Raw genomic sequence first — 14,318 nt, forward strand, 5'->3', positions numbered from 1 at the left:
CACCACAGTTCAAAAGCATCAATTCTTTGGCACTCAGCCTTCTTTATGGTCTAAGTCTGGGAAAAACTATAGCTTTGACTATACAGACCTTTGTTGGCAAAGTAATGTCTCTGCTTTTTAAGAACTATGTTTGTCATAGCTTTTCTTCCAAAGAACAAGTGTCTTTTAATTTCATGGCTGCAGTCACCATCTGAAGTGATTTTCGAGCTCAAGAAAATAGTCTGTCACTGTTTCCATTGTTTCCTCATCTGTTTGCCTCGAAGTGATGGGACTGGATACCATTTTCTTAGTTTTTTGAATGTTGAGTTTTAAACCAGCTTTTTCACTCTCTCTTTCACTTCCATCAAGAGGCTCTTTAGTTCCTCTTTGCTTTCTGCCATAAGGGTGGTGTCATCTGTATATCTGAGCTTATTGATATTTCTCCCGGCCATCTTGATTCCAGCTTGTGCTTCATCCAGCCCAGCATTTCATGTGATGTGCTCTGCATTTAAATTAAACAAACATAAATAAAAGCCATAGCTTTGACTTTATAGACCTTTGTTGGCAAAGTGATGTCTCTGCTTTTTAGTATGCTGTCTATATTTGTAAGAACTTTTTGTCCAAGGAGCATGCATATTTTAATTTCATGGCTGCAGTCACTGTCTGCAGTGATTTTGGAGACCAAGAAAATAAAATTTGTCAATGCCTCTACTTTTCCCCCTTCTATTTGCCATGAAGTGATGAGACCGGATGACATGATCTTGGTTTTTTATTTATTTATTTTTTTCCATTTATTTTTATTTATTGGAGGCTAATTACTTTACAATATTGTAGTGATTTTTGCCATACATTGACATGAATCAGCCATGGATTTACATGTGTTCCCCATCCCGATCCCCCCTCCTGCCTCCCTCTCCATCCCATCCCTCTGGGTCTTCCCAGTGCACCAGCCCTGATCACCCGTCTCATGCATCCAACCTGGGCTGGTGATCTGTTTCACCCTTGATAGTATACTTGTTTCAATGCTGTTCTCTCTGAACATCCCACCCTCACCTTCTCCCACAGAGTCTAAAAGTCTGTTCTGTACATCTGTGTCTCTTTCTGTTTTGCATATAGGGTTATCATTACCATCTTTCTAAATTCCATATATATGTGTTAGTATACTGTATTGGTGTTTATCTTTCTGGCTTACTTCATTTTGTATAATGGGCTCCAGTTTCATCCATCTCATGAGAACTGATTCAAATGAATTCTTTTTAATGGCTGAGTAATATTCCATAGTGTATATGTACCACAGCTTTCTTATCCATTCGTCTGCTGATGGGCATCTAGGTTGCTTCCATGTCCTGGCTATTATAAACAGTGCCGCGTTGAACATTGGGGTACACGTGTCTCTTTCAGATCTGGTTTCCTCGGTGTGTATGCCCAGGAGTGGGATTGCTGGGTCATATGGCAGTTCTAGTTCCAGTTTTTTAAGAAATCTCCACACTGTTCTCCATAGTGGCTGTACTAGTTTGCATTCCCACCAACAGTGTAAGAGGGTTCCCTTTTCTCCACACACTCTCCAGCATTTATTGCTTGTAGACTTTTGGATAGCAGCCATTCTGACTGGCGTGTAATGGTACCTCATTGAGGTTTTGATTTGCATTTCTCTGATAATGAGTGATATTGAGCATCTTTTCATGTGTTTGATAGCCATCTGTATGTCTTTGGAGAAATGTATGTTTAGTTTTTTGGCCCATTTTTTGATTGGGTCATTTATTTTTCTGGAATTGAGCTTCAGGAGTTGCTTGTATATTTTTGAGATTAATCCTTTGTTTCTTCATTTGCTATTATTTTCTCCCATTCTGAAGGCTGTCTTTTCACCTTGCTTATAGTTTCCTTTGTAGTGCAAAAGCTTTTAAGTTTCATTAGGTCCCATTTGTTTATTTTTGCTTTTATTCCCAATATTCTGGGAGATGGGTCATAGAGGATCCTGCTGTGATTTATGTTGGAGAGTGTTTTGCCTATGTTTTCCTGTAGGAGTTTTATAGTTTCTGGTCTTACATATAGATCTTTTTTTTTTTTTCATTTATTTTTATTAGTTGGAGACTAATTACTTCACAACATTGCAGTGGGTTTTGTCATACATTGACATGAATCAGCCATGGAGTTACATGTATTCCCCATCCTGATCCCCCCTCCCACCTCTCACTCCACCCGATTCCTCTGGGTCTTCCCAGTGCACCAATCCATTTTGAGTTTATTTTTGTGTATGGTGTTAGAAAGTGTTCTAGTTTCATTCTTTTACAAGTGGCTGACCAGTTTTCCTAGCACTACTTGTTAAAGAGGTTGTCTTTTTTCCATTGTATATTCTTGCCTCCTTTGTTGAAGGAGTAGTTTTCTTTTTTTGTGGCATCGTTGTCTGGTTTTGGAATTAGGGTGATGGAGGCCTCATAGAATGAGTTTGGAAGTTTACCTTCTTTTGCAATATTCTGGAAGAGTTTGAGTAAGATAGGTGTTAGCTCTTCTCTGAATTTTTGGTAGAATTCAGCTGTGAAGCCATCTGGTCCTGGGCTTTTGTTTGCTGGAAGATCTGATTCGAGTTTCGATTTCCCTGCTTGTGATTGGTCTGTTAAGATCTTCTGTTTCTTCCTGGTTCAGTTTTGGAAAGTTATACTTATCTAGGAATTTGTCCATTTCTTCCAAGTTGTCCATTTTATTGGCATAGAGCTGCTGGTAGTAATCTCTTATTGATCTTGGTTTTTTAATGTTGAGTTTGAAGTCAGCTTTTGCACCCCTCTCTTTCACCTTCATCAAGAGGTTCTTTAGTTTCTCTTCACTTTCCTCCGTTTGAATGGTATCATCTGCATATCTGAGGTTGTAGCTATTTCTCCTGGCAATCTTGATTTCATTTTTGGCTTCCAAGGTGGCTCAATGATAAAGAATCCACCTGCCAAAGCAGGAGATGATACGGGAGATATGAGTTTGATCCCTGAGTGGGGGAAATCCCATAGAGGAGGAAATGGCAACCCACTCCTTTTCCATATTCTTGCCTGGAAAATCCAATGGACAGAGGAGCCTGGTGGGCTACAGTCCATAGCGTTGCAAAGAGTCAGACATGACTGAGCATTTGAGAATGCTCATACTTTGAGTGTTGTGAGTACACACATACTTCCCAAGGTTGGTTATACTGGAGAGTGTAGAAAGAGGTTATATTCTGGATAATGATATGGGTCTACCAATATAATATTTTACAGACTAGTTTTACTGCCCTCATAGTCCATTGTGTTCCATCCGTTCATCCCTTTCTACCTCTCCCTGAACCCTTGGCATCCAGTGAACTTTTTACCGTCTCCATAGTTTTGCCTTCTTCAAAGTATAATATTGTTGGAATCATACAGTACATGGTTTTTTCATGTTGGCTTTTTCAACTGTTACTTCAGTCTGTAAATTTCATGTCTTGCTTGTTTCTCAAGTACACTCCAACTCCACTTAACAAAGATGATGTCCTAGTTTGGTAGTATAACATTAATTTTATGTTTTAAATATGATTTATGAATGAATCTTCCTCTTTGTTGGATAAAAATGAAATATTTATTCTCCTTCCTCCCTTGGTACAGAACAGGGTCTTCTTGTTCATGTTAATATTGAAATATTATTATATATAAATCTAGTGTTGTGATGGCACTAGTAGTCTTCACTATCTTTGTATAATGGTATACATTTATTATGTAGGGACTCTTAAGGTTTGGACACCCACCATTCTCCAAGCACCTGAACACCGTTAAAATGAACTAAATATCAGATCTTTCATAGATTAGTTGCTTATCTTATTGGGGGCTATATTAAGATTTCCAGAGAAATGGTACCAATACGATATATATACTTGACATTTGAACAACATGGGTTTGAACTGCAAGAGTACACTTACACTCAGATTGTTTTCAATAAGTGCGTATTACAGTACAGCATGATTGGCAGTTAATTGAATCTTTTGATATGGAACCTTGGATATGGAGAACAAGTTGCATGTTGATTTTTGATTGTGTGGAAGGAGGGGTGTACTGGCACCCCCAGGCCCCACATTGTTCAAGGATCAGGTGTGTGTATGTGTGTGTGTATTGTTGTTCAGTTGCTCATTAGTGTCAGACTCTTTGCAACCCCATGGACTGTAGTACACCAGTCTTCCCTGTCCTTCACTGTCTCCCGGAGTTTGTTCAAACTCATGTCCATTGAGTCAGTGATGCTATCCAACTATTTCCTTTATTGCCCCCTTCGCCTCCTGCCCTCAATCTTTCCCAGAATCAGGGTCTTTTCTAATGAGTCAGCTCTTCACCTCAGGTGACCACGGGATTAGAGCTTCAGTATCAGTCCTTCAATGAATATTCAGAGTTGATTTCCTTTAGGATTGACTCGTTTGATCTCCTTGCTTTCCAAGGGACTCTCAAGAGTCTTCTCCAGCACCACAGTTCAAAAGCATCAGTTCTTCAGTGCTCTGCCTTCTTTATGGTCCAACTGTCACATCTGCACGTGACTCCTGGAAAAACCATAGCTTTGACTATATGGACATCTGTTGCTAAAGTAATACACTGTTTAGGTTTGTCATAGCTTTTCTTCCAAGGGACACGTGTCTTTTAATTTCATGGCTGTAGTCACCATCTGCAGTGATTTTGGAGCCCAAGAAAATAAAGTCTATTACTGTTTCCATTGTTTCCCCTTCTATTTGCCATGAAGTGATGGGACCAGATGCCATGATCTTAGTTTGTTGAATGTTGAGTTTTAAGCCAGCTTTTTTACTCTCCCTTTTCACCTTCATCAAGAGTCTCTTCAGTTCATTTTGCTTTCTGCCCTTAGGGTGGTGTCATCCACATATCTGAAGTTATTGATATTTTTCTCCACAGTCCTGATTCCAGCTTGTGCTTTATCCAGCCTGGCATTTTGCATTAGTACTCTGCATATAAGTTAAATAAGCAAGGTGACAATATGTAACTTTGATGTACTCCTTTCCCAGTTTTGAACCAGTTTGTTGTTCCATGTCCAATTCTAGCTGTTACTTTTTGACTTGCACACAGGTTTCTTAGGAGGCAGGTAAGGAGGTCTGGTATTCCCATCTCTTTAAGAATTTTCCACAGTTTGCTGTGATCCACACAGTCAAAGACTTTAGTGTATTCAATGAAACAGAAGTAGATATTTTTTCTGGAATTCCCTTTCTTCTTCTGTGATCCAGTGGATGTTGGCAGTTTGATTTGTGGTTCTCCTGCCTTTTCTAAATTCAGCTTGTATATCTGGAAGTTCTCGGTTAACATACTGTTAAAGCTTAGCTTAAAGGATTTTGAACATTACTGTGCTAGCATGTGAAATGAGTGCAATTGTGTAGTAGTTTGAACATTGTTCAGCATTGCTCTTCTTTGGGATTGAAACGAACGCTGACTTTTTTCAGTCCTGTGGCCACTGCTGAGTTTTCCAAATTTGCTGGCATGTTGAATGCAGCACTTTAACAGCATCATATTTTAGAATTTGAAATAGCTCACCTGGAGTTCCATCATCTCTACTGGCTTTTTCTTAGTAATGCTTCCTAAGGCACGTTTGACTTCACACTCCAGGATGTCTGACTTTAGGTGAGTGATCAAACCATTGTGGTTATCTGGGTCATTAAGACCTTTTTTTTTATAGTTCTTCTGTGTTTTCTTGCCACCTCTTCTTAATATCTTCTGCTTCTGTTAGGTCCATACTATTTCTGTCCTTTATTGAGCCCCATCTTTGCATGAAATGTTCCCTTGATATTTCTAATTTTGTTGAAGATATCTCTCGTCTTTCCCATTCTGTTGTTTTCCTGTACTTCTTTGCATTGTTTATGTAAGAGGACTTTCTTATCTCTCCTTGCTATTCTTTGGAACTCTACATTCATATGTGTATATCTTTCCTTTTCTCTTTGCCTTTCAGTTCTCTTCTTTTCTCAGATATTTGTAAGGCCTCCTTAAGACAACCATTTTTCCTTTTTGCATTTCTTTTTCTTGAGGATGGGTTTGATCACCACCTCCAGTACAGTGTATGTATGTCTGTGTATGAGAATTGACTGACATGACCGTTGAGGCTGACAAAATCCAAGATCAGTAGTTGGCAATCTGGACATCCAGGAGAGTCTGTGTTACCTCTAGTCCCAGATGGAAAACCTGAGAACTGGGAGAGTCATTGTGTTCTACTCTTGAGTGCTCAAGACCTAAGAAGAGCTGATTTTTTTGTTTTTTTTTTTTTAAGTTTTTTTAAGCTCTATAGGATTCAAGTTTTAATTTTTAAAGAAAATTTAGCTGAAAACTCGATGGATGTTTGTTACACTGTCCTCTTTACTTTTTTTGATTTTTAGTTTTTACGAATTAAATTTTGACATCCCACAGTGTTCCTTATTTATGCTTTTTATTTATTATGATTTTTATATAATGTATATTATTTTAAAAATTAATTTTATTAGAGTATAGTTGCTTTACAATGTTGTGTTAATTTCTGCTGTGTAGTAAAATGAATCAGTTGTATGTATATACATATACACTCTTTTTAAGATTTCCTTCCCACTTAGGTCACCATAGAGCATTGAGTAGAGTTCCTTGTGCTATACAGTAGGTTCTCATTAGTTACCTCTTTTATACATAGTAGTGTATATATATCAGTTCCAGTCTCCCATTCATCCCACTCCCCTGCTTCCCACCTTGATAATGATGTTTGTTCTCTAAATCTGTGATTATTTCTACTTTTCCAGTAAGTTCATCGGTACCATTTTTCTAGATTCCACATATAAACAATATTATATTTTTTCTTTCTGACTTACTTTACTCTGACAGTCTCTGGGTCCACCCAAGTCTGTGCAGATGGCGCTGTTTTGTTCTTTGTTATGGCTGGGTAATATTCCACCGCATATCTGTTGCACACCTTTACCTATTCCTTTGTTGATGAGCATTTAGGTTGCTTCCATTTCTTGGCTGCTGCACATAGTGCTGCTTTGAACGTCATTGTGCATGTATCTTTTCAAGTTAGAGTTTTCTCTGGGTGTATGCCCAGGAGTGGGATTGCTGAACCGTACAGTAGCTCTGTTTTTGGTTTTTTAAGGAGCCTCGCTACTGTTTTTCATTAAATGGCTGTGTCAGTTTACATTCCCATCAACAGTATAGGAGAGTTCATTTTTCTTTCCATCCTCTCCAGCATTTACTGTTTGTAGATTTTTCTCATGATGACTATTCTGACCAACGTGAGGTGATAACCTCACTGTAGTTTTTATTTGTGTTCCTCTAATCATTAGTGATGTTGAACATCTTTTTGTGTGTTTCTTGGCCACTTGTATGTCTTCTTTGCAGAAATGTGTACACCTCCCCCCATTTTTTGATTGAGTTATTTGGGTATTTTTTTTCTGATATTGAGCTACATGAGCTGTTCATATATTTTAGAAATTAATCCCTTGTCATTTGTTTCATTTGAAAATATTTTTTCCCATCTGAGGGTTGTCTTTTTGTTTATGGATTTGTTTGTTGTGCAAAAGCTTTAGGTTTAATTAGGTCCCATTTGTTTATTTTTGTTTTTATTTTCATTACTCTCAGAGGTGGATCAAAGAGTTCTCACTGCAAATTATATCAGAGAGTGTTCTGCCTATGTTTTCCTCCCAAGAGTTTCATATACCTGGCCTTATATTTTGGTCTTTAATTTATTTTCAGTTTATTTTTGTGTATGGTGTTCGAGAATGTTCTAATTTCATTCTTTTACATGTAGCTGTTCCGTTTTCCCAACACCACTTATTGAAGAGATTGTCTCTTCTCTATTGTATATTCTTGTCTCCTTTGTCACAGATCTGGTGACCATAGGTGTAGGATCTTCCTGTTTATCTACACCTTCTTAAATTTCTTTCAACCACATTTCATAGTTTTCAGATTATAGACTTTGTACTTTTTTGGTTCAATTTGTTCCCAACTATTTTACTCATTTTGGTGCTATGTAAATTGAATTTTGTTAACTTCATATTTAGATTGTTCATTGCTAGTATATAGAAATGTAGTTGATTTTTGTATATTTATCTTGTACCCTGTAATATTGTTGAGCTTGTTTGTTAGTTCTAATTAGTTTTCAGTGGATTCTTTCTTACAGAGTTTTCTCTATGAAAGGAAACATCTGCAAATAGCAATAGATTTACTTCCTTCATTCTTTTCTGGATGCCTTTAGTTCATCTTGCCTATGTGCCCCAGACAGACCCTCCCATACAATTTTTAATAGAAATGGTGAGAGCAGATATCCTTGTCTTGTTCCTGGTTTTAAGAGAAAAGTGTTACCTTTCACCATTACATATGAAACTGTCTGTTTTGTGTTGAAGCGACTTAGCAGCAGCAGTATCAGCAAGATGACATTTATCAGGTTGAGGTAGTTCTCCTTAATTCCTAGTTTACTGAGTATTTTTATCATGAAGAGATGCTGAATTTTGTGAAATATCTTTTCTACATTTATTGGGACAGTTATATGATTTTTGTCCTTTATCTACTGAAATAGTTTATTGCATCAATTGGTCATTGTGTGTAACCTTTCTTATATGTTAACGAATTTGGTTTGCTAGTATTTTTTTTTTTGAAGATTTTTGCATGTATACTACAAGAGATGTTCATCTTTAGATTTCTTGTTGTGTCTTTCTGGTTTTAGTATCACAGAAATACTGGCCTCATAGATTGAATTGGGAGCTGTTCCTTCCTCTTCTGTTTTTTGAAAATATATAAAGTATTAATTCTTTATTAAGTATTAATGTTAATAATTTATATTAATGTTTTTATTAGAGTAGGTTGACATATGTTATTATGTTAACCTTAGGTGTACAGCATAGTGGTTCAGCATTTGTATACATCAAGAATACAAAACCCACAATAAGTCTAGTAACTATCTATCACCATACAAAGTTATTACATTGTTGTTGGCTGTATTCCCTATATTGTGCATTATGCCCCCATAATTTATTATATGATTGCAAGTTTGCACCTCTTAATTTTCTTCACTTATTTTGTCCATTTCTGTACCCTCTTCCCCTGTGGGAACTATCCCATTTGTTCCCTGTATCTGTGAGTCTACTTCTGTTTTGTTTTGCTTTTTAGATTCCACATATAAATGAAATAATGTAGTATTTGTCTTTCTCAGACAAATAGAAAGTCAAAGTTATTTCACTTAGCATAATACCCTCTAGATTAATCTTCTGTATCCATCTATGTTATTGCAAGGAGCGAGATTTCATTCTTTTTTATGGCTGAGTAATATTCCATTATACACCCATGTGTATATATGTATGTATGTATGTATATACACGTAGACACACACACACATATACATACACATGAACATACACCACATCTTTATACATTCATCTGTTTGTGACCACTTAGATTTCTTGCATGTATTGGCTCCTGCAATTTTTTTTAATACCTAGAAGTGAAATTATTGGATCATATGGCAGTTTTATTTTTAATTTTTTAAAAGAAACTGAATACTGTTTCCTATAGTGGCTGCACTATTTTACTTTCTCATCAATAGTGTAGAAGAGCTTCTTTTTCTCCACAGCCTTACCAGCTCTTGTTATTTGATGCCTTTTTGATAATAGCCATTCTGACAGGTATGAATGATACTTCATTGTGGTTTTGATTTTCATTTCCCTGATAATTAGTGATCCTGAGTATCATTTCATTTATCTGTTGGCATTTTGTATGTATTCCTTTTAAAAATATCTCTGTAGATTCTCTGCCCATTTTTAGTTGGATTTCTTGGTTTTTTTTTTTTGATACTAAGTTGCATGAGTTCTTTGTATAGTTTGGGTATTAACCCCTTATTGGATACATCATTTACAAGTATTTTCTCCCATTCAGAAGGTCACCTTTTCTTTTTACTGTTGGTTTTCTTTGTTGTCCAAAAGCCTTTTAGTTTGATGCAGTTCCATTTGTTTACTTTTGCTCTTGTTTCCCTTTCCTGAAGACACAGATCCAAAAAGATATTTCTAAGGCTGATTTTAGAAAGTTTACTGTGTATGTTTTCTTCTAGGAGTTACATGACTTCAAGTCTTACGTTTAATTCTTTATCTTGTGTTTATTTTTGGAAGTGGTATAAGGGTGTTGGTCCAGTTTCTTTCTTTGTATGTATCTGTTCAGTTTTCCCATGGTCATTTATTGAAGATAATATCTTTTGCCCATTATATATTGTTGTCCACTTTGTCATAGATTAATTGGCCATATCAACATGGGTTTATTACGTGGATTTATATTATTATTTATAAATATTTATTATTCATCAAGGATATTGGCCTATAGTTCTATTTTTTTAGAGTCTTTGTATGAGTTTGGTGTTAAGAATAATGCTTATGGAAGGAGTTTGGGGCTGATTCTTCCTCTTTAATTGTTTGGAACACACTCAGAAGGATAGATATTAACTCTGCAGATGTTTTTAGAATTCACCTATATGCTCCTGATTTACATGATCTGTGTGTCTGTTTTTTTTTTGGTGTCAGTACCATACTGTTTTGATTACTGAAACTTTGTAATATAGTTTGAAACCAGGAAGCAGGGGGATGGGAGGCAAGTGGAGGGGACGGCCCAGACGCACATCATCCACGGCCCCTCTGGACTGGAGGGACTCGTGAGAGCTGAAGCCCAGAAATCCGGGGGTGGATAAGACACCGCATCCCCTCCAATTCCCGTAAGCACCCCTTGCTCCATCCTGAGCCCAAATACCTCAGCTAGCCCGTGTCCCCCTACTCTTCACACTCCAAACTCAGCCAGGACAGACCTCTGCCACCGCCGCTTCCCACGTGAGTCCTGGACTCGCCGAGCCGGCTGGAAAAGCTCAGAGGTCTTGTCCCCCTTTCCTCTGAAGGACTCTATTTGGTGACCACAAGAGGATTCAGTCACTCAGGAGAAAGCTTCCAGAGCTTTGGCCACAACTAGATTCCTAGACTACAAATTCTTAGGGAAAATGCTGAAACCCACATTCCATGTGTAGCCAGGGAGTGGGGACAGATGGGGTACCTTCCTCTGACTGGTGCCCTGCTCCTGCAAAGTCCCAGTCTCTTTCTTGAGAAGCTGTTGATTTTCCTTGCTGTCCTGGGATGGTCTGGGGAGAGTCGCCTTGACAAAGTCAGAGGGGTACCTAGTGTCATCTCACTCTCACCACCAGAGGGCAGCAGCCAGCCAGACCTTTGCTCCTTCCCCTGTCTAGTCTGGCTCGCAGTAGTGGTCCAGATGTGTCCCAGCTGCATCTAGTTTCTCATTTAAACCCAGAGTGAAGGGGAGCAACTGGGAGTTGTAGGTTTGAAGCAGCATTGGTGAATCCCCCTTGAAGCCAAATCCTGTCCCCAAAGTCACATAGCAACATCTGGCAGAAATATCAACTTGACTCTTGGCGGACTGCCAGTCTCTAGAAGCACCATTGAGTGAGACAGTCCTAGATCGCCTGTGGTACCCAGGGGTCCTAGCCCTCCAGCTGCAGTGGATGCCCAGCCCTGGGCATCTGCCTCTTCCCTTTTGAGGACAGAGGGCAGGCAAGGCTGTGGCCAAGTGTTCATCAATCAGGCTTTGCCCCATGGAAACATGGTAGCCTTGGGCAAGTTATTTAATCTCTGAGTCCTTTTCATCTGCTGAATCCATGGAATTGTGTTGAGCAAGGACAGAATATGAGTGAAGCTGATTTGTAAACTGTGAAGTACCATACACAAGAAAGGGGCAATGAACATATAGAGGGGAAAAAAAAAAAAAGAAACCAGGAAGCACAATACCTTCAGTTTTGTTCTTCTTTCTCAAGATTGCTTTGACTATTCAGGATCTTTTGTGGATCCATACAAATTTTATGGTGTATGTTAGGTCTGTAAAATTCCATTGGTATTTTGATAGAGATTGTACTGAATCTGTAGATCAGGTAGTATGGATATTTTTAACAATATTAATTTTTTTAATCCATAAGAGTGGTATATATATCTTTGTATTTATTTGAGTCACTTTCAGTTTATTAGTGTTTTATAGTCTTTATAGGTCTTTTATCTTTTGTTAAAAATTTTTCTATGTCTTTTATTTTTTTGATGCAATTATAAATGGGAATATAGTCTTAATTTCCCTTTCTTATAGTTCATTATTATCAAGTAGAAAAGTAACATGTTTCTGTATATTAGTTTTATATTCTGTAACTTTAATAAATTCATTTATTATGTTCCAGTATTTTTTGATGGAGCGTATAGGGTTTTCTGGGCTTCCTTTGGGGCTCAAGTGGTAAAGAATCTGCCTGCAATGTGGGAGACCTAAGTTTGATCCCTGGGTTGGGAGATCCCCTGGAGAAGGGAAAGGCTACCCACTCCAGTATTCTGGCCTGGAGAATTCCCTGGACTGTGTAGTCCATGGGGTCGTAAAGAGTCAGACACAACTGAGTGACTTTCACTTTTAGGGCTTTCTATACTTGATTATACAGTGGAAGTGAGAAATAGATTTAAGGGACTAAATCTGATAGAGTGCCTGATGAACTATGGACGGAGGTTCGTGACATTGTACAGGAGACAGGGATCAAGACCATCCCCATGGAGAAAAAATGCAAAAAGGCAAAATGGTTGTCTGAGGAGGCCTTACAAATAGCTGTGGAAAGAAGAGAAGCGAAAAGCAAAGGAGAAAAGGAAAGATATTCCCATTTGAATGCAGAGTTCCAGAGAATAGCCAGGAGAGATAAGAAAGCCTTCCTCAGTGATCAATGCAAAGAAATAGAGGAAAACAACAAAATGGGAAAGACTACAGATCTCCTCAAGAAAATTAGAGATACCAAGGGAACATTTCATGCAGAGATGGGTTTGATAAAGGACAGAACTGGTATGGACCTAACAGAAGCAGAAGATATTAAGAAGAGGTGGCAGGAATACACAGAAAAACTGTACCAAAAAGATCTTTACGACCCAGATAATCACCATGCTGTGATCACTCACCTAGAACCAGACATCCTGGAATGTGAACTCAAGTGGGCCTTAGAAAGCATCACTACGAACAAAGCTAGTGGATGTGATGGAATTCCAGTTGAGCTATTTTAAATCCTGAAAGATGATGCTGTGAAAGTGCTACACTCAATATGCCCCCAAATTTGGAAAACTCAGCAGTGGCCACAGGACTGAAAAAGGTCAGTTTTCATGCCAATCCCTAAGAAAGGCAATCCCAAAGAATGCTCAAACTACCGCACAATTGCATTCATCTCACATGCTAGTAAAGTAATGCTCAAAATTCTCCAAGCCAGGCTTCACCAATACATAAGCCGTGAACTTCCTGATGTTCAAGCTGGTTTTAGAAAAGGCAGAGGAACCAGAGATCAAATTGCCAACATCCGCTGGATCATCGAAAAAGCAAGAGAATTCCAGAAAGACATTTATTTCTGCTTTATTGACTATGCCAAAGCCTTTGACTGTGTGGATCACAATAAACTGGAAAATTCTGAAAGAGATGGGGATACCAGACCATCTGACCTGCCTCTTGAGAAACCTATATGCAGGTCAGGAAGCAACAGTTAGAACTGGACATGGAACAACACACTGGTTCCAAATAGGAAAAGGAGTACGTCAAGGCTGTATATTGTCACTGTGTTTATTTAACTTATATGCAGAGTACATCATGAGAAACACTGGGCTCGAAGAAGCACAAGCTGGAATCGTGATTGCTGGGAGAAATACCAATAACCTCAAATATACAGATGACACCACCCTTATGGCAGAGAGTGAAGAGGAACTAAAAAGCCTCTTGATGAAAGTGAAAGAGGAGAGTGAAAAAGTTGGCTTAAAGCTCAACATTCAGAAAACTAACATGGCATCTCGTCCCATCACTTCATGGCAAATAGATGGGGAAACAGTAGAAACCGTGTCAGACTTTATTTTTTGGGGGCTTCAAAATCACTGCAGATGGTGACTGCAGCCATGAAATTAAAAGACACTTACTCCTTGGAAGGAAAGTTATGACCAACCTGGATAGCATGTTTAAAAGCAGAGACATTACTTTGCCAACAAAGGTCCATCTGGTCAAGGCTATGGTTTTTCCAGTAGTCATGTGTGGATGTGAGAGTTTGACTGTGAAGAAAGCTGAGCACCAAAGAATTGATGCTTTTGAACTGTGGTGTTGGAGAAGACTCTTGAGAGTCCCGTGGACTGCAAGGAGATCCAACTGATCTCCATCTTAAAGGAGATCAGTCCTTGGTGTTCATTGGAAGGACTGATGCTGAAGCTGAAACTCCAGTACTTTGGCCACCTCATGCGAAGAGCTGAGTCATTGGAAAGGACCCTGATGCTGGGAGGGATTGTGGGCAGGAGGAGAAGGGGACAACAGAGGATGAGATGGTTGAGTGGC

The sequence above is a fragment of the Cervus canadensis genome, chromosome 1 (genome assembly GCF_019320065.1).
Source record: "Cervus canadensis isolate Bull #8, Minnesota chromosome 1, ASM1932006v1, whole genome shotgun sequence".
NCBI lineage: Eukaryota > Metazoa > Chordata > Mammalia > Artiodactyla > Cervidae > Cervus > Cervus canadensis.